Consider the following 21128-nt stretch of genomic DNA (forward strand, 5'->3'; position numbering starts at 1 on the left):
TCCAAGGAACAAGTTAAAGGCAGAGAGGCGCTCATGAAACCTTTGTTATTAGGCACTTTGACAATAGAGAAAATGGCTTTATTTTTTCATGGTGCCACAGAGTGTACAGGGGTAAGAAACAAAATCTTTACAGGCAAAGTGTAATCAAAATGTTTAATACCCCAAGGCATATATGTACATTATGTTTCAAATTTATTGGTGTAAGTTGGATGCCTTACTCCCAAAGCTCGACCTGTGTATCGTGTGATCATTTGTTCATGGATTACTTACTTTCTGACATATGCTTCTCCACAGGACAGCTGGCTCCTGGACACGGGGTTCAGTCAACGTCCACACAGGAGTTAAACAAAATGAGTACTCCTGTGCATTTGTAACTTAGGGCCACTACAAAGTTTGAATCATCTATTGCTTTGAACTATCCAAGCATCTTATCCTTTTCATTAGTAGTTAATAAAAATGAAGCAAAACTCTGAAGCCAGTGGAAGTTAAAAATGTTTTTTTAATGTTTATTTATTTTTGAGAGAGAGAGAGAGAGCAGAGGGGGGCAGAGGAGAGAGGGAGACACAGAATCCGAAGCAGGCTGCAGGCTCTGAGGTGTCAGCACAGAGCCCAACGCAGGCTTAAACTCACAGTGAGATCATGACCTGAGCTGAAGTTAGATGCTTAACTGACTGAGACACCCAGGCGCCCCATGAAGCCAGAGTAATTTAAGATCCCTCCAATCTACCTTTTTAAAAGTGTATTGTTTTACACTAATTCAAAAAGATACATGCACCCCTATGTTCATTGAAGCATTATTTACAACAGCCAAAATATGGAACCAACCTAACTGTCCATTGAGATAAGTGGATAAAGAAGATGTGGTATGTATGTATACACAATGGAATATTACTCAGCCATAAAAAAGAATGTAATCTTGCCATTTGCAATGACGTGGATGCACCAAGAGGATATTATTCTGAGGTAAGTTAGACAAAGAAAGGCAAATATCATATGATTTCACTTTTTTATGTAATCTAAAAAACAAAACAAATGGGGGTGCCTGGATGGCTCAGTCGATTAAGAGTCTGACTTGAGCTCAGGTCATGATCTCACGGGTCATGGGTTCGAACCCTGTCTTGGGCTCTGTGCTGACAGCTCAGATTCTGGAGCCTGCTTTGGATTCTGTGTCTCCCTCTCCCTCCCCTCCCCCCGACTCACATTCTCACTTTCTCTCTCTCAAAAGTAAATAAACATGCAAAAAAAATTTTTTTTAATGAAATAAATGAACAAACCAACAAACAACAGCAAAAAACAAACAAAAAAAACAAATAGAAACAGACTCATAAATATAGAGAACAAATATGACTCCCAGAAAACAGTGGAATGGGGAGATGGGTAAAACAGGTGAAAGGGATTAAGAAGTACACATTTGTAGAGGCTCCTGGGTGGCTCAGTTGGTTAAGCATCTGACTTTGGCTTAGGTCATGATCTTGCAGTTTGTGGGTTTGAGCCCTGCGTGGGGCTCTGTGCTGACAGCTCAGTGCCTGGAGCTTGCTTCAGATTCCGTGTCTCCCTTTCTCTCTGCCCCTCCCCTGCTCATGTTCTCTCTCTCTCCATCTCAAAAATAAGTAAACATTAAAAAATTTTTCTTTTATAAGTACACATTTATAGTTATAAAATAAATAAATCACAGGGATGAAAAGTACAGCATAGGGAAGATAATCAATAATGTAATAACTCTGGTGACAGACGGTAACCACATTTATCATGGTGAGCACTTTGAAATGCTCATAATTGTCAAATCACTATGTTGTACACCTGAAACTAATATAATACTATATGTCAGCTATACTTCAATTTAAAGAAATGAATTAATAAACTATTTTCCAGTTAAAAAAATATTGTTTTAGGGATGCCTGGGTGGCTCAGTCAGTTAAGTGACTGACTTCAGCTCAGGTCATGATCTCACAGTTTATGACTTTGAGCCCCGCATCGGGCTCTGTGCTGACAGCTTGGAACCTGGAGCCTGTTTCAGATTCTGTGTCTCCCTCTCTCTGCCCCTCCCCACTCTCACTTTGTCTCACTCTGTCTCTCTCAGAAATAAATAAACATTAAATTTTTTAAAAAATATATTGTTTTATTCTTCATTAAGTTAGAATTTGCTTATATTGAAGATTTAGAAAATATCTACAAATTAAAGAAAAAAACAGTCAGCCATAGTCCCCATATTCAGGGATGACTATTATACTATTTCAGTGGATTTTGTTCTATACTTTCTTTCTTTACCCAACTTTTGTGGTCATGCTTCCAGTCTATACCTGGGCTCCTGCAGAAAATGGAAAAATCACCCTGTGTCAATACACTGAGGCACCTTCCTTTACATCCACCCCACACCCCAATTTCAATAGTACCACTGTCTCCATTCTGTTCCTACTCTCCCCACTCTTACAGGAGCCCCTTGGATGATACTACCAGCTACAAACAAGCACAGATTTACTGCATCACTCTGACCACTGTGTATGGGATTTTTGGTGCTCCCCCTAAAGAGCCAGCCCCATGGCCAGGTCAATTCCTCCAGCCCTGATTCCTTCTGGACTACCCCCCTATTATAGTTCAGGTCCCTGAGGTACCACCACATTTCAAAGCAGAACTTACTGTAATAATAAACTCCTGACTAAAAACTGCTTCTACTGTCCCTTTGATTACTCTCCTCATGCTTTTTACCTGTAAGGGTGGTAAACCAGATAAATAGCCAACTGCCTACTCTTTAGTACATGAACTTCCCCAGGTTCAGCTCCTCCAAGTCCAAGTCAAGATCCTCCCTTGTCAGCTCTCCATACATGGTCTCCTAAACTGGCTTCTTACTTCTTTCCTACGTTCCTGCACTTTACATAGTTTGGTTCAGAAGGTCAACCCGGTTTCCCTGTGCGACTACTCTGACCTCGAGGTTCCATAGGACCCCATGGCTGCTGTCTGGCCTTTATCTGGGGCAAGTGAGGACAGGGGCTCACTCAGGGGCCTGTGGGGTATTACTCCTGTGAGCCCTGTTTGTCCAACGAGGAAAAATTAAGCAGCCCAGCACTCTCCAAAGAGTTTAACTTCAGTGATATAAGAAGCAATAATTGGCCTCTCACTTCCTGAACCTAAATATAAATACACAGAAATGAAAATCTGAATGTTTGCAAAGAAATTTTCACGACAGAGTTGGACATGTAGTGTGCAGTCACTGGATTCCCAGAAGCCCGCCTCTGTCACATCTGTTCCTTTTCTGGAACAAGTCACTGTGGGCTCAACCATTTGAGTCATCTGGCTGCTTGTTTGTGTACACCCCAAGAACACCACGCAAACGTGAGTCTCTCCTTGCCTCATGAGCAAAGCACTTAAGATTTCCTTCCCCTGCCACATGATCAACAACACTCCTTTCTTGGGCACAGCCACTAAATAAAAAGGAATGGTCGCTACCATCTCTTCCTTGAACCATAAAGCCTGTATTTCTCATCACTTGAACGAATGAAGGCACCCCCCCCCAAATGCCCATAAAGTACTACAATTAAAAGAAAGAAAACAATCCTACTTTCGCTGATAAATGTTAAGATCTTTGACTTCCGGAAATTATCTCATTTTTCTCCTTGACTTCACCTATCCATGTTTGATTGAAAAGATGCAAACATCTCTATAGTTAATGGTCAACCAGCCACTGAAAAATTCAGGGCTCAGGTCACTGAACATAGCTGGGAAGGTATGTGACCTGTGCCCATCTTTAATTCAATGCATGATCAGTGTATTGATTTAACAAGTAATATTTACAAGGTCATCAAAACTTCATTCATTCAGTCAAAACACTGATTAAGCACCTAGTGTGCGAGGCACTGAGTCACGTAATACAAAGAATAACCAAGACAAGTCCTTGCCTTTAAGGAGCCCAGCATCCCATAGGGAAAATGAAGAAGTAAATACATTTCCTGGAATGTAAATGTGTGAAGGAGAGTAGTAAGGGAATAAAGGGAAGAGCCACCTAGGGCAGTCCCAAGGGGACTGGTTGGGGCTGGGGGTCAGGGATGGGATACTTCTCAAAATACATAATATTGATATTAGAAGAATGATTTAGCTCAGCAAATCAGGAAGGACATGTACACATAAAAGAATGTGTGCCCAACAGATGGCACATGTTTCAATATGAATGGAACGTGGGCTGCTTATGGAAAAGACAGGCAAGGACCAGGTGGTTAAGGACATGTGTGCAGCCTTGTTAAGGAGACTGGATTTCATCCCCAAGTCACAGAAAAACAATTTTTTTTTTTTTAGAAATGTTTTGATGTGGGAGAGACTTGATGTCTTGACAGCCCCCCTCAGCACCTCGCCCCTGCCTTTTAAATGCAAATGATTCTCCCACAAGCTACAATGCAATGAGCACCTGAAATCCAAACTGGGGACATCACTGCATCAGGTCCGCATCTGCAACTGCTTACCAGTTTTCTCCTCACCTGTTGCTCTTCCTACTTTTGACTCTCAAATCCCTAAATTATTCTCAGCTTCCGTATTGCTGCTTCTGGCCACGTTTTTCTTTACCACTTATGAGTTCCCTTTCTGCATTGTTGCTTGGTTCTTTACCCTTTATGATCTGGTGATTTTATAGACCTTAACTTCAGGTTCCAATATGGCCCTCTACCAGCAGACTCAGTTGCATTGTTATTCATTGCAACTAGTCTCTCACACACCTGCTTGCAATAACAGTAACCCTAAGTTTCTCAGGTGGCTCTGGGCTGTGTTCATTTTCTTGGGGTGAGTGGGGATAGTAGTCTCTCACCTTAAAGGCATATACAGGAAGACTAGAGATCTAATCATTAAAAAAGGAAAAAGGGGGGATTCCGTATTTTAGCAATGTCCCTGGTGTTTGGTTAGACCTGTGATATTCCTTAGCCCTAGTCACTTGAATCCCCATTTTACAGAGGAAAAAATGGAGACCTAGATTAACTTTTTCACTGGAGTTCATCTATAGACTAGGAAGCCTAATTTTCTCTTTCCATCTGGTTGGAAAAACCCTGTAGCTATTTCAAAGTATCCTTGGCTCACATTAATTCTTGTTTCACCCAAGGACAAAACATAGAAAAATCTAGATGTACATTCAACCGCCCACAATTAAATTACTTCTGCTCACTATTTGGCACTCCGTTCCAACTTCTCCCAGCAAAACTGCCTGTGATAAAGCACTTGTAGAAGGAAAATTCATACTGAGGCCCAAACATGGTTAAAAGCTACAAAGATAAATAATACCAGATATGAATTTTTTTCTCACAAAAGATATACAACGGTGGCAAACATATAGGCCTTGGAGATTCAGAAAGGTTATTTGACATCCATTTGAGCAGGTTCTTTGTCTATAAAACAGAGATAATAGAGACTCCCCAAGAGTTTTGTGAGGATTAAACGGTATGAAATATTTAAGGTACTTTATGTAGCACTGAATAAATGGTTGTTAATACTTTTATTACCACCGATGCTACTGCTATGACTTTTACTATCACAATCAATGAAATATGGCACTAAAGTCAATGACCTACCTTTAAGCTGAGCAAACGGATGATCCTGCAAACACGTAGGAATATTCTACTTGAAATTAGACCTAGCCTCAGATCCAGGCATCTGAGTGACATATATTGAGAGAGAGGTGTAAGTATAGTGCAAGGAGAAAATAAGAGATCTAATTTGGGGAATATTCCAGTAGTCAAAGGGGGACAGGTCTTTACTAGTAGAGTTTCTGGATGATTAATACAGGAAAAACTGTTTTAACTATTGAATGTTGGCAAAGACCTTACTCTCCTCCACCAGGTCTAAGCACTGCCCAACCCCCACTCCAAAAGACAGAGAATGAAAACAAATCCAGGTGCCACGGCTGGAAGCTATACGCCCTCAGATTCTGGCAATAACAACAAAAGCATTTGTAATTTCCTGCTGTAAAGAAGACAATGCGGAAATCCTGCATCTATGTAAGAGTAATTTTTAAAATCTGGAAGTTTTAGAAACCGTAGTTGCACTTTGATAACTGGCATTTTGAGAAATACAGGGGCCATGAGTTTTACAAGGTGCATTCATTTCTTGGAGTATTCTTATTTAACTGGGGTACGCTACTGAATAGCTTCTCCTCCACATCCCCCAAATTATTTAACCTTGAAAATTGCTGTTAGAAAATCTCAACTAGGGACTGAACTCAATATTTGTTCCTTGCACCTCAATAATTTGTCAAATCCACTTCAGAGACAAAAATTAATAGACACACAAAAAATGAATAGGTCTAGAGAACAAGAAATTAAAGTTAATAACTGTTCTGTGATTCCAATAAGTAAACAACATTAATTTCTTTTTTTTGTTTGTTTGTTTGTTTGTTTCAATGTTTTTTATTTATTTTTGGGACAGAGAGAGACAGAGCATGAATGGGGGAGGGGCAGAGAGAGAGGGAGACACAGAATCGGAAACAGGCTCCAGGCTCCGAGCCATCAGCCCAGAGCCTGACGCGGGGCTCGAACTCACGGACCGTGAGATCGTGACCTGGCTGAAGTCGGACGCTTACCCGACTGCGCCACCCAGGCGCCCCCACAACATTAATTTCTGATATGTGCTTCACCTCTATCTACCAGAGATAGTTACCATACTGCAAACAGCATTTTTGTACCATTTTGATGAGACGGAAAGGGCACACTTTACCTCCCAAAGGAAGAACCACTAGAGCAAAACAATGGTTATAAAACATACTCAGGGCCATGTAACAAATTAAGTGTTTGAACTAGAAATAAAATTCAGATTTACCCTGTATTCAAATGCCTCTTCTTTATCTAGTCTAGATTATTGGTGATGGCATGGATAGTAGGGAAGGGAAATAATACTCTCCTCTATGTTCCTAGAAAGAAAATCTTCTTTTCCTCAAATCAAAATAATGATACAACGTGTTGTGAATTCGGACAAACGTTTTCTAAACTGACTCTGATTTTGTCATAAAATGAAATCATATGAATCCCGAGCAAATGTATGTGTGCATGTGTCTCTTTAAGAAATGTTCTTAGATCTCAAAACATAGCTTGCAAACTTAAAATTATTTGACTCATTGCCTAATATCTTTCATGGGAAACTTGAGCTTCTTCTGTTTTAATTACTAGTTCCCACTAAGCAATTATAAGTTGAGGAATTCTCTCATTTGTTTTATTAATAACTTTCATCACAGTTTAATATCCACTCTGTTTGGAATCATTGATGACCCCCGCTTTCCAAACAAAGAGATTCTCAAGGGCATACTAAGAAGTCCATCTAAAAGATTAGAACAAGCCAGGAAGATAGAGATTATAGCTTCAAATGAGCATCAGCAAATAGAAAGAAATGGGAGAGTAAAAAATGTCAATGTCCCCTTATGGTTGAAATCGATTTATTATTCTACATAACTTATTTTTCCTAGGTAATTTATCTAATTTGAATATAAAGTTAGAAAGTGTCTACCTCCCTACCACAAAAACTTGTTTAATGGGAATGAGAGACAGTTTTGTAGGAAAGAAGAAATCAGACAATTGCTCTTTCTTGGATCCTAGTAATGTCCATATTAGGTATTAAATGCAAAGAGTATTTTTTAATATCCATCCTAAAAATTAAATACAAAGTGTTTTCACCTACTCTGGCTAAACAATGAAGGTTAAATATTTCTTGATATTGATATAGCGTTTGGTTACATCAATCTATCTTCGAAGAGCTGTATCCAATCTTTGTATTTTGAAAATACAATTAGTCACACTCATACTCCAGAGCCCTTATGATGAAAATAATCTCTCTAATGAAGATTATCCTTAAGCCTTCCTTTACAAAAAAAAAAAAGGATAAACACACTAATACTTAGGTTTTTTCCAACATAATTGAGTGAACATATTAATATTCAGGTGGTATGATTTTTAAAATTTGAGATCAGTAGTACTGCAGGATACAATTGGAGGACACCCGGACAAACTTGTCTTATGCCAAAAAATGACCTTTCACCAAGAATTCTTTCATAGTTGAGCCCTTTAAAACCAGCACATTTAAGGCATTCATTGCATAAAGAGGAATTTCAATTCTGATCATCTGAATAGATTTATACTACTTTTCCTACTTTGAACAGAAACCTTTCTTCTTTCCCCACCTGCAACCAAGAGCGTGGGCTTTGGCTTTCAAGCTTACCTTCTTCTGGCGCTACGGACCTCCTGTGTCGGCACTTCCAAATCTTGGGAACTGGAATTGACTGTCCATGTCTTGGGCTATAGTAGTAGCATGCACCCATGGTGCCAAAGGGCGGGGAGCCTGCGGCAAACATGATGGATGGATCTCAGGGCAGCTTGAGAAGAAGGAATGTGTGAAGGATGTACTTTCCTGGCTCCATCATAGGAGCCAACTGGTACAGTGCCACCTGGGAAGAGACTCCACCACGCATTAATGAGTCAACCTTCCTTATGCACAGTGGGTCAGACTGGTTTCACCACCTTATCATCATATTAATGATAAAACTTTATTTAAAAAAAAATAACAACGATGTTCTTTGAGATCTTCTTTTCATTGTCTTCTTTCAGGGAATAGGAAAAGCAATCCCTTTGCTTTTCAAAAGACGTTTCCAATGAAATACAGAAACTTAAAAATTTTTTAGCTTTCACTTTTAGAATCAGCTCTCAAAAACCAAATCCTGCCCTCCCATTTCTAAAAACTAATGATTTCTATTATAGCTGTCTTCAAAATGTGTTAGGGATTTTATTTCCAGATTTTGAAAGCCAGTTTCTTTCCCTGCCCCTAAAAAAAATGACCTCCATCACTACACTGAGCCTGGGACGTAAACTTGGAGTATGAAAAAACCCACTGTATAATTATCTTAATGAGACTTTGTGTTTACATTACATCTTTCATCTAAAGAGCTCAAAGCATTTTGCTAACATGATCTTATTAAGGTTCACAACACCCCACTCAAGAATGCGACGGTAAAGGGTTATTACTATCCACTTTAATAGGTGGGGAAACAGAGATTAGCGATTAAATGACTCAGTTTGAGGTCACAGTGCTGGCTGAAGGCACAGTTTGATTCAGGACTCTGACCTCTCTTTCCAAGGACATATCCAACTGACCAACAGAGAGCTTCATGCTAAAATGAGAATTTGTTTTCACCTCTCAGGAAAAGAAAAAAAATCTGTTCTTTTGTTCTAAGATTTCAAAAAACATAAAAATAGATCAAATAAAAATTATTTAATGTTCTCAAATTATGGCACGTGAGCTAAAGATCACAGATGTGCTAACTGCAGTTACTTTCTTCCCCTCGTTACCCTTTCCAAAGGCGACCACTATCTCCCATCAATGGATCAGACCACACACAGTGCTCATGCTGTCCATGTAGAATGGCTAGCCAGTGTACTGTTTTTTATGCACCAGGAGGAAAGAGGTTATCAATGCTGGCAATCCTATGCAAGTTCATTGTGAGACAGTCAAACAGTATAGAATTGTACAGTGCCAAAGTGAAAAAAAATCTCATGTCACCACTCCCTGATGTTACCATTGTTACATGTAGGGATGTATGAATACACATGTATAGTGATACCAGACCATATTTTGCTGCTTATTCTGTTTGCCTTTTCCTCTTCCAATATTTTTTGGTCAATGCCCTTTGTTAGTTCATATATATATCAACAGCATTCTTTTAACTGATTATATATCCATTTCTATGGAAAGATGTATAAGAATATACAGAAATTTATTCTTTTTAAAGTTTATTTATTTTTGAGAGAGAGAAGGAGCACGAGCAGGAGAGGGACAGAGAGAGAGAGAGGGAGACACAGAATCCGAAGCAGGCTCCAGGCTCTGAGCTGTCAGCACAGACCCCACACGAGGCTTGAACCCATGAATCACGAGATCACGCATAACCTGAGCTGGAATCGGACACTTAACCAACTGAGCCATCCAGGCACCCCAATACAGAAATTTATTTTACCCAATCTCCTTTCACTGGACACTTGGGTATTTCTTTTCTTTTTCTTCTATGCACTGCAATAAATATCCTTATATATTTAGCTCTATATGGTTTTTACATATTCCTTTTGGACCTACTTCCCATTTTTTACATGATCTAGGACTCCTTACTTATCGAAATAAACCTGTTAATCTATGCACTGAGCTGCTGATTGTATCGTGAGCCTGCGGGTTTGGATGGAAATCAGTTCCCCTTTTTCTTCCTATCACTGCTTGGCAGAGGCTTTGGTTTTACTTGTAGGACACTAGCCTGCCTTTATCCATATGACCCACAAATGTGAACTGGAAACCATTCCGCATGGGACCTATAGAAAGACGGCTAGATGATATAAGAAATCAATGCATATAATCACCCATTGATTACAACAGCCTACTCTCTCCAAGGCCTTAGCTCAAGAGAAAAATTAAATCTTGGCCTTTCACCAATAGACGGAGTGGTGGGCCCATGTTTTAGAACAAAAAGTGTTTTACAAATAGGACTTCGACCATATGCCTATGTCTCAGTTTGAGTATCAGAATGAATGACTACTTGGCACCCCTACTCCCTCAGACTGCCTGGGAGATTCAGTGTCATATTCAATTCAATGGCATTATCATTTACAGTTTTTTGGACCATGTATAAATTAAGAGCCCAAAAGGAGTGCTTTCTTCTCTCATTTCTAGTGGGATTTGCCCTAGTATCATGCTTATGTGGACATCCTGTGTCGATTATCTTACTTCTGAATTAAGTACATGGTTGACAAGCATTGCTTTTCTACTTTAAAAACAAAGATTAGGGGTGCCTGGGTGGCTCAGTCAGTTAAGTGTCCGACTTCAGCTCAGGTCATGATCTCACAGTTCCTAAGTTCGAGCCCTGTGCTGGGCTGTGTGCTGACAGCTCGGAGTCTGGACCCTGCTTTGGACTCTGTGTGTGTGTGTGTCTCTCTCTCTACCCCTCCCCCACTCACACCCTCTTTCTCAAAAATAAATAAACATTAAAAAAAATAAAAGAAAAAGAAAGCCATAGACTTACAGTCAAAACAAGCAAACGATAGACCTTGACTTACTCATTGTTTTTTCTATTAATTTATTCCTTTCTTCACTTACCAAATATGTACTGAAGCAAACAATGTGAACAACATACAGTCCCTGCTTTCAAGGGGCTGATAGTATCGTCAGGGCCTTCAACAAAGAAAATAACAAATGAATAATAATATTCTGGAAATGCAGGAAAGGGATCCCGGAGACTTTTACAGCTAATTAAACAGAGAAACAAACAGAAAAACAAAAAACAAATATCTTGCCAGCAGAATGGAGTAGAATGCTTTTGATCATGTGACACCTAAAAGATTTTGAAAATCTTCACTAGGTAAGCAAATAAGCTGAGAAGCCTCATTCTTAAGCATTCGTACCATATTCTTAAGCATTCGTACCATATTCTAAGTCTATTTGTGTCTTTCCTTTCTTAAAATGTCTTCTCTAGGTTCAGGTAATCAAGTAGCTGTGCTCTTCCAGAAGAAACGTTATTTTTAAATCCAGTCACATAGTAACAATTTTCTTCTTAAAAGGACCTGTCAGAGGCACCTAGGTGGCTCAGTTGGTTAAGCATCTGACTTTTGATTTCGGTTCAGGTCCTGATCATGCAGTTCGTAGGATCCGGCACCCTCCCCTCCCCCCCACCGGTGGGTTCTGTGCTGACAGCCATTGTCTGCTTGGGATTTTCTCTCTCCCTCTCTCTCTCCCCCTCCCATGCTCATGCTGTCTCTCTCTCTCTCAAAAACAAATAAACAAACATTAAATAAATAAATAAATAAATAAATAAGTAAATAAATAAATAATAAATAAGACAATACATGTCATAGTGGGAATGTAAGGTAGTTCAGAATAGACTTATGTTCATTGTAGGCTACGTACATTAGGTTCATTTTTAAAATGCTATCCCACAGCAAGTTTCCTGTGTGCCTTCTAGGCATCCTGACTGTATAAAACACAACAGGATAAACAGCCAAGATACATCCTGACATCACCTTCCAAACAGTTCCACTCAATAATGCAGCAGCATGAGAATCCAATAGTCACTGATGACACATACAATGTGAGAAAGAGAAAGCGTAAAGTCCGTGTCAAATCCTTAAATGCTGAATTGACCTGTGCTGGCCTGTCCCACCCTAAGTGTGCCCCTCTAAAGAGCTGTGAATTAGGGTCTTTGTTCTGACTGCTGCCATCATCTTGCTACATAATCTGAAAGGAGAAGGAGCTTCTTGAATCTTATCTCCTATATGTGGGGATGCTAGAAGGTTGGCATAGTACAGGCTATCCAATCTTAATAAAGGAAATTTCTGTTTAGCCTTCACTATGTGCCAGACATTGAGCTAAACACTTTACAGGTGTTGCTCAAAACACCCTGTTAAATAGTTACTATTAATGTCGCTTAAAAGTGAAAAGATTGGCCAAGAGAGATTAAATCACCTTTCTATGCTCACACACCTAAATGGGTTTGCAGCATATCCAGAGCCTTGCAGCTGAGCCTTAAATTTTGGAATCACCAAGACCCCTCTCTTTCTCTCAATGCCAGTTGGTTAAGCCTTGTGGATCTATTTGTATGACGTTTTTCATATCTTCCCTTTTCTTTCCAGCTCCACTTTGAGTTCTCATCAGTTTCAATCATCCCCAATTGACTTTCCTTCTTTTAATCTCTTGCCACCCTTCATTCTACTCCCTGGTTAATCTTCCTGCATCATAGCTGGGATCATATCACCCTTCTGCTCAAAGGACTTCCATGGTTCTTCATGGTCTACTAAATTAGGTAAACACTCCTTCACCTGGCATTCAAGGCCCCCTTACACTATACAGGATCTGGATTTGATTGAATCAACATTTGTTGAATGAATACATGATACAAAACTAATGCTCACTGTATGTGGCAAGAGTTCCCCAAAGTAGTGTCATAGCATATTAAGTATGAACATGTCTTGAAGAGATAAATAATAAGGTCTAGAATCTGTCTATACCAGAAGTAGAAAAATTAAATCTAATACACCTAGGCTGGAGATATGGTGAAGGTTGCTGGTCAAACAAAGGTAGCTATTTGATGGGATATGTGCTTAACACAGACCTAGATATCCAAGAAAGATATGACCTTTCCATGACTTTTGCCCCAGTATCAACATATTTATTCCTCTATTTGGCGTTTTGGCCCCACTGAGGAGATGTAGTTAGAACTCCTCATGTTGCAAGTGACAGAAATCCAACTAAACTGACTTAAAATTTATTAGCTCCCATAACCAAAAAGTCCAAGGTACAGGCATGGTGGAGTCTAGGTACTCAGATCATATAAGGAATCTCTACACCTTTTGATTCTAGTTTCCCATTGTGGAGTCAAGATGGTCCAGCATAGCTTCAGAATTATGCCCTTCTAGCTTCATTTTCATCGTTACTAAGAAAGTGTCCCAGCTTTTTCTAGAGAAAAAGACCTAGAATCACTCTCCATAGCATATCTTGGAAATGTGATGATCCCTGAACTGATCACAGCAGCCAGGTGATGTGAATTCCCATTGCCCAGTCCTGGATCTCATGATCCCCTCTAAATCCAGGAGATCAGCCTCATTCTTATCACATCAAGTGAGGAAGTGAGTGGTGGTTACTCAAAGGAAAAATGGGGTACCATTACAAGACAAAGGGACAATTAATTCCATGTGGTTTGAAAAAACATTGAGGGCCCGCTGTAGAACAGTTCTGACACATAGAAATAAGATGGAGGTAGCCAGCTTGCTATGCTGTTATAGCTTCTCTGTGCCACTCACAGCTTTTGTCCAGTACAGAATACCTTTGAACATCCCTTTGTTTTTGTTTTTTTTAATAATGTTTATTTAGTTGGGGGAGGGGAAGGTGCAGAGAGAAGGGGACAGAGGATCCGAAGCAGACTCTGTGCTGTCAGCATGGGACTTGAACTCACAAACCATGAGATCATGACCTGGGCTGAAGTTGGATGCCTAACTGACTGAGCCACCCAAGTGTCCCTGTACATTCCTTTGGTCATTTCACCCACCTTTGTCATTTCATCAGTAATGCTTTCCATGCTTTCCATGGCCCTATCACATGGCAGGTGAAGTCAGTTGCAACGGCCTTATTGATTCACCACCTGGGACTGAGTATTGGGATTTCGTTAAAGCTCTCAAATGATCCTAATATGTAGCCTGGGCTGAGAAAAGCACTCGGTCTTCACCGTCAGCACATACAAGTATTGCCTAAATCTTATAGTGTCTGTTTTGTCTACCCTAATAATTGGTGTTCTGGAGGACAAATCTGAGACAGTTGCTTTCATTTTCAGAAACTAATCCACAAAGTTTGGAGCGAAGGCAGTAATACCCATAAAGCAAACACTACACTCAAAGCACTTTTTGCCCTTTCATTATGTTCTTTACACAAGATCATTTCAATACTAGATTGGGGGGAAAAGGCAAAAGCGGGCTTAATTTTTATTGCTTAGCTTCTTTTTTTTTTTAATTTGGAAGGAGAAACAAATCAGGGAGCCCTGCGTGCCATAAGGGCAAATGTTAAAGCTCCTGCGTCCTACTCTCATCTTCTGAGGCTTTGACTTTTTTGAAATCAGAAGCAATTCAAGGAGGTTATATGCCTGGAATATACCAAACATCTTCTCAAGCCCAATTTTACTCCATCATGGAATTTTGACATAACTTAAAAGGACTGAGTTTCTCTGTATCACCACTCTCTCTAATGTAGCATGAGGCTATACAATAAGATTTATCAGGGAAGCCACATGATATAGTGGAATGCAGATTTTGAATCCCTGACCCAACACTTATTAGCTATGGGTACTCAGCTTAAGAAAGTTAGCCTCTCTAAGCTTAATTTTTGTCTTCCATAAAACGGAGGCAATAAATAACCTTTCCCAAAGACTCTTGAAGGGTTTAGACATAATACATAGAAAGCATGTGACACATAGTATCCTGTCAATAATTGTTAACTATTGTCATTTGGGAAAGTAATTTTGTTTTAAAATTCAGTCCTGAAGAATGAGTTCTAAATGGAGAAAGACTTTTCCTGGATTGTAAGTACCAAGACACTAGGATAACACATGTAAACATTTATTTATTTAAAAAAAATTTTTTTTAACATTTATTTATTTTTGAGACAGAGAGAGACAAAGCATGAACGGGGGAGGGTCAGGGAGAGGGAGACACAGAATCTGAAACAGGCTCCAGGCTCTGAGCTGTCAGCACAGAGCCTGACGCGGGGCTCGAACTCACGGACCGCGAGATCATGACCTGAGCCGAAGTCGGCCGCTTAACCGACTGAGCCACCCAGGCGCCCCTGTAAACAATTATTTAAAGAAAATACTGAGGTTTACAAATTAGTAGCATTTGGTGTTCAAATACTTCTTGAATTTGGATATCTAAATTATAGCTACAAAGTAAGAATAGGGTTCATTAAGTGTTCAACTTTGCAGAGTGAAATTTTCATAAAAGTTCCCACAGTTTTAGTGACTGAGATTTTCTTCGTGTGAGTTTATCAAGGAAGCTTCTCGTTAATAGTGTCTAAATGTTTAACTTCCCAAGTGTGATTGACTGGTTATTTATAGCCCATTGAAAATGCCAAATTTCTTTGTCAAACCTATCTCTTTTTAATAATTTATGGCTAAGGGCTCTCCTTTGAAATATGTCACGAAGCTTGGGACAGTGGCTTCTAAAAATCTATACACAAGATGATAATAATAATACCGATCTCACAGTGCAATTCTCAACACCATACGAGATAACACAGATGAAAGGACCTTGCAAAGGATGAAGCACCGTGTAAACGTTATGCTTTGGCAGAGGCAGCTGCCGCAGCTGCTGACTAAAAGAAGTTTATCCCCGGTCACGAGACACTTCCATCCTCATTACAGACACAGTGTGTGATTAAGCTCTGTGGGAAGAGATGCAGAGTTCTCCCAGACGCAGAGGAGGAAGACACGGACGGAGCGACCAAAGGAAGTGACACTGAAAAGGGGGCAGGATGAGGGAGGGGTTCAGCCTCCTGGATGGGCAAGGGTGGGACGCAGAGGAAGCAGAAGGATGCCACGGGCAGGGCAGGCCGTCTGAAAGAGCAGCACAGAGGACTCAAGAATAACGAAGGTCCTTCAGGCACGGCGTTCGCGCAGGGAAGCAGAGTGTGAGATGAAGCTGGAAAGGAAGCTGGGTACAGATCGTGGAGAGTGGATGCCTACAATATCCAACAGTTTTTCAAGGCAGGCCCACTCTACATCTCTTATCGGCTGAGTATTTACATGATTTGTGGCCAATGTTATCATATATCAACCTCCCAAACCCATTGAGAAAGTCCTCCGGATTTAGCTGGGGCTTCTTACACTTGTGCTCATCCCGCCGTAGGCCAGACAGAGAAAGGAAAGAGGCAGGAAACAGGCTGAGAAGAGAGGGCAGCAAGCCCTGGCGGCATGCCCAGAATGGAGGCGGCGTAGCAGACAGGAAGAGAGGGCAAAACAGCAGCAATGTAGGCTGCAGGCAGGCTGGAGCAGAAACCAGAGAAAGGGAGGAAGACAGATTGCTATAACTGCCAATTTGCAGGGCCGTGAAACCTGAACTCTTCTGGATGTGCCTTCCTGGTGACTCCTCTGGCTCCGAAACTTTGGGAAGGAAAACTGATACCCATAAATAACTGTGGCTGTGTAACTGTGGAGTGGGATAAACGCTTCATTTTGATTAAAGGCAAAGTGGTTTTTCTGACAAAGAAGCACCTTGGCTGGCTGGCTCTGCAGAGAGAGTGCATACATGGTTACATGCATGGGTCTGAGGAAGCTGCAAGATGCATGCTGCAAAAAGACACATAGAGCATTAGGAGCTGGGGCAGGAGAGGCAAAGGGGACCAAGTCCTGTCCACAAGGAGCAATGAGGAGATTTCACAGCTCACCTTCCCTCAAACAGAAAGGAGGTCAGGCTGGACCTGTTTTCTTTCATGATTATGATCTCAAAATGAATCAAATGGTTGCCTGGGTCATCCAGACCCAATCACAGATATCCAATAATTTTCAGTGATGCCATGATTAATGCTCCTCTGGGTTCAAAGTGGACCCTAAGACCCTCTAACCAACTCAATTCTGTCTTCACATGGACCATCTACTTAACCATAGTCTTGAGGGATGGACTCAAAGAACTAATAAGTTAATAAATAAATCCAGATCTAACTGCAAACAAAACAACAAAAACAGATCGCTATTGCTTACTAAATGAAATCCAAGGGTAACTGTCTTTATGAAACTGAATAAAGATTTTTTTTTACATTTATTTATTTTTGAGAGACAGAGTATGAGTGGGGGAGGGGCAGTGACAGAAGGAGACACAGAATCCGAAGCAGGCTCCAGGCTCTGAGCTGTCAGCACAGAGCCTGACATGGGGCTCAAACCCATGAACCATGAGATCGTGACTGAAGCCAAGGTCGGACAATTAACCGACTGAGCCACCCAGGCACCCCCTGAATAAAGATTTTTTAAACACTAGTGAGCCTTTTAAAATAGAAGCCAGGGGGTGCACCTGGGTGGCTCCGTCCGTTAAGCATCTGACTTTAGCTCAGGTCATGATCTCACGGTTCAAGAGTTCGGGCCCTGCATAGGGCTCTGTGCTGACAGCTCAGAGCCTGGAGCCTGCTTTGGATTCTGTGTCTCCCTCTCTCTGCACCTCCCCTGCTTATGCGCTCTCTCTCTCTCTCAAAAATAAATACACATTAAAAAAATGTTTTTTAAATAGAAGCCAAATGGGCAAGTGTCCTAAAGCAACTCAACCAGCATAAAAGTTGAAATGAAAGTATTTTCAGCCCAGCTCCATTCCAGCCAAAGTTTCCTTCTCATTTACTCCATCAAAATCCCACGCCCCCCCCCCCCCCCCCCCCTTCCCCTGGCCAGGGCAGTGAAACTTCCTCCTCAGGTCGAGGCTATCCCTCCCAAGCCCAGGAGATGACTTCAGAAAGGTGTTGTTGTAGGGATGCTTCTGCCGACACCAATGCCGCACCCACTAGCAGTGTCTGTGGAGAAGTAGGTGCAACAGATCCAAGACCTTAACCCTAGGTCTCCCTGGAAGGGTAACAAGGATCAGACAGTGCTGTGTCACAAGGGGATCTCACTCCTCCGCTCATTCTAGAGGAGGATCCAGAGACCGAAGGGGGAAAGGCAGCAGTAGGAGAGGAGACAGAGAAGCAGGTCATGGCAGGATGCCCAGACATGGAGGCAGGTCTGGAGACGGGAAGAAAGGACAATAAGTGAGATGTAGGCTACAGGCTTGTTGGAACAGAAACCAGGAATAAGGCAGGGAGGAGAAAGAAGGGGAGAGCGTAGTGATGAGGCCAGGGGAGACGCCTCACTGAAGCACGATGGAGAAACAGAGAAAGCAAACAACCCGACCTGGAAAAAGACACTGAAAAGCAGATTTGTAAACGACCAAAGAGCATAATTTCTAACATCCTCAGAGGGAGGCAACAAGAAGCTGATCAGCTAAAAATCTGGCCATGACACTTAACTTCAACAAGACCAGCAATATGGGCTCCACTTCTGGAAGGATCCTAAAGATTCACCGGCTTCTATCCGTGCTGCCACAGCCTGCCATTTGGTCATCAGTAAAAATACTCTCCACGTCCGAACAGGGGAATTTTTATTCCTATGACATTTCAAGGTCCATGTATAAAACACCTACCTCACAGAAGTTATCATGATCATTACACTGAGACATCATATTGTATGTAGAGACACAGTTTAAAGCTCAAGAAACACAACTCATAATGAAAAGAGCAGCGAGGCAACCCCACAATTGCAATTGGCTGCCAGAATTTTGGAGTAAGACATGAAATCACTCAGTGAAATCTGGAACCTGTAGGTTATAGATAAATAAATGGCTTAAATCTTAAAGTAATCAGTCATATTTTTTTTCAAACAAAAAAAAGATTAGTAAACTGCTAATTTTTTTAAAAATGTTTATTTATTTTTGAGAGAGAGAGACAGAGACAAAGCGCAAGCAGGGGACGGGCACAGAGAGAGACACAAACACAGAACTCAAAGCAGGTTCCAGGCTCTGAGCTGTCAGTGCAGAGCATGATGTGGGGCCTGAACTCACAGACTGAGAGATCATGACCTGAGTCGAAGCCAGAAGCTTAACCGAATGAGCCATGCAGGTGCCTCTAACTTTATTTAAATCCAAGTTGGTTAACATATAGTGTAATAATGATTTCAAGAGTAGAATTTAGTGATTCATCACTTACATATAACACCCAGGGCTCATCCCAACATGTGCTCTCTTTAATGCCCATCCTCCATTTAGCCCATACCCTCACCCAACACCCCCTCCAGCAACCCTCAGTTTGTTCTCTGTATTTAAGAGTCTCTTATGGTTTGCCTCCCTTTCTGTTTTTATCTTATTTTTCCTTCCCTTCCCCTAGGTAAACTGCTAATCTTTCTTTTTTTTTAAATTTTTAAATGTTTTTATTTATTTTTGACACAGAGAGAGGCAGAGCATGAGCAGGGGAGGGGCAGAGACAGAGGGAGACACAGAATCCGAAGCAGGCTCCAGGCTCTGTGCTGTCAGCACAGAGCCCGACATGGGGCTCAAACTCACGGACCGTGAGATCATGACCTGAGCCGAAGCCAGATGCATAACCAACTGAGCCACCCAGGCACCCCTGTAAACTGTTAATCTTAACTGAGCTGAAAGAAATGTGGGGCTGGAGTAGCAGTGTGTATAGATGACCATGGTAAGACTTTAGGGCTTTGTTAATACCTGTGCTCTCCCTGTCACTAAAGTGAATATTTCTTATTTCTAACATACTTTTCAACTGACAGGTTAAAGTGGCATTTTCTGATGTCTACTTCACGGCATGCATTATGCTAGACGCCCCCATAAGCATAACCTCATCCAGTGTCACAACTGGCTACTGCGGTAGGTGTTATCCGAATTCTACAGACGAGGAGACTGACGCCAGAGGCGGTCACCCAGTTGGGAACCAGCAGAGCCAGGGTACGGTCCCAAGCACTCTGACTCCCAGTCTGTCACATTCTGTAAGATACCAGACTGCTTCTGTTGTTCAGACCTCTGGCCAGAAAGGAGGGGACTCTCACCCAGAAAGTAGGAGGGCGGAATGTAAATAGTATCTTCTTATTCATCTACGAGCATGTCAGATACTTCACAATAAAAATATGTATAGAGTAACATAATGGACTGCATTATGTTCCCCCCAAATTCCTATGTTGAAGCCCTAACCTTGCCCAGTACCTCAGAATGTGACCTCGTTTGCAGACTGGGCCTTGAAAGAAGTGATTAAGTTTAAATGAGGCCACATGCATGGACCCTAACCCAATTTGGTTGGTGTTCTTATAAAAGGGGATTAGGACACACCAGGAGCAAACAAGTGCTCACAGAGATGACCATGTGAAGAGGCAACAAGAGGGCAGCCGTCTGCAAGCTGAGAAGAGAGGCCTCAGAGCTGTCAGCACAGAGGCCAACACAGGGCTTGAGCTCATGAACCACGACATCATGACCTGAGCCGAAATCAGACACCTAATCGACTGAGCCACCCTGGTACCCCAAAAGTTCTCAATATTTAGTGATTATTTTAGACTTGTAGGATTGGGCAGTTTTTATTTATTAGTTTTTCAAATAATTGATGTGCTTCCAAACTTTTCTATAATGAGATATATATGTAAAATTTCCATAATGAGACATATAAACACATATATGATATACCAAATGAATTTTTTTTTTTAATCAGAGAAAAAATTTATTCCAGAAGGCTGAGGAAATTATCAGATTCTGTCTACCACACTGTAGTTCCTCCACTTCTTGCAATGGCGGTTGGTGGGAAAATCAAATAAGATATCTGTTCAAGTACACTGCAAATTACAGAGTCGTATTGAAACAAGGGTGAGGATGGTGATTGTTTTTATTGACGTCTACGGTGCTCTTTCTGAACAAATCAATGTCACTGAAGATGGAAATAGGTTCTGAAAAGTCTCTAAAGATAACTGGTTGTCAGAATATTCATTCATTCACCGTGTGTCAGTGTGGCCAACAGCATATTCAGGTTGGCTCCTATGGCGCAGGGATCACATCACTATATATTCTACATGATTTCTCACCGATTGTGAACAGGAT

The 21128-nt window shown here is 41.2% G+C and overlaps 1 protein-coding gene across 1 annotated transcript in view; it reads right to left on the reverse strand.

The window, feature by feature from the left end:
* The window catches only part of FMN1 (formin 1), a 431558-nt gene that overhangs the window by 338831 nt on the left and 71599 nt on the right, over positions 1–21128 (reverse strand). The gene's annotated exons all lie outside the window — the stretch shown is intronic.

This window comes from Prionailurus bengalensis, chromosome B3 (assembly GCF_016509475.1).
Source record: "Prionailurus bengalensis isolate Pbe53 chromosome B3, Fcat_Pben_1.1_paternal_pri, whole genome shotgun sequence".
NCBI classification, from domain to species: domain Eukaryota; kingdom Metazoa; phylum Chordata; class Mammalia; order Carnivora; family Felidae; genus Prionailurus; species Prionailurus bengalensis.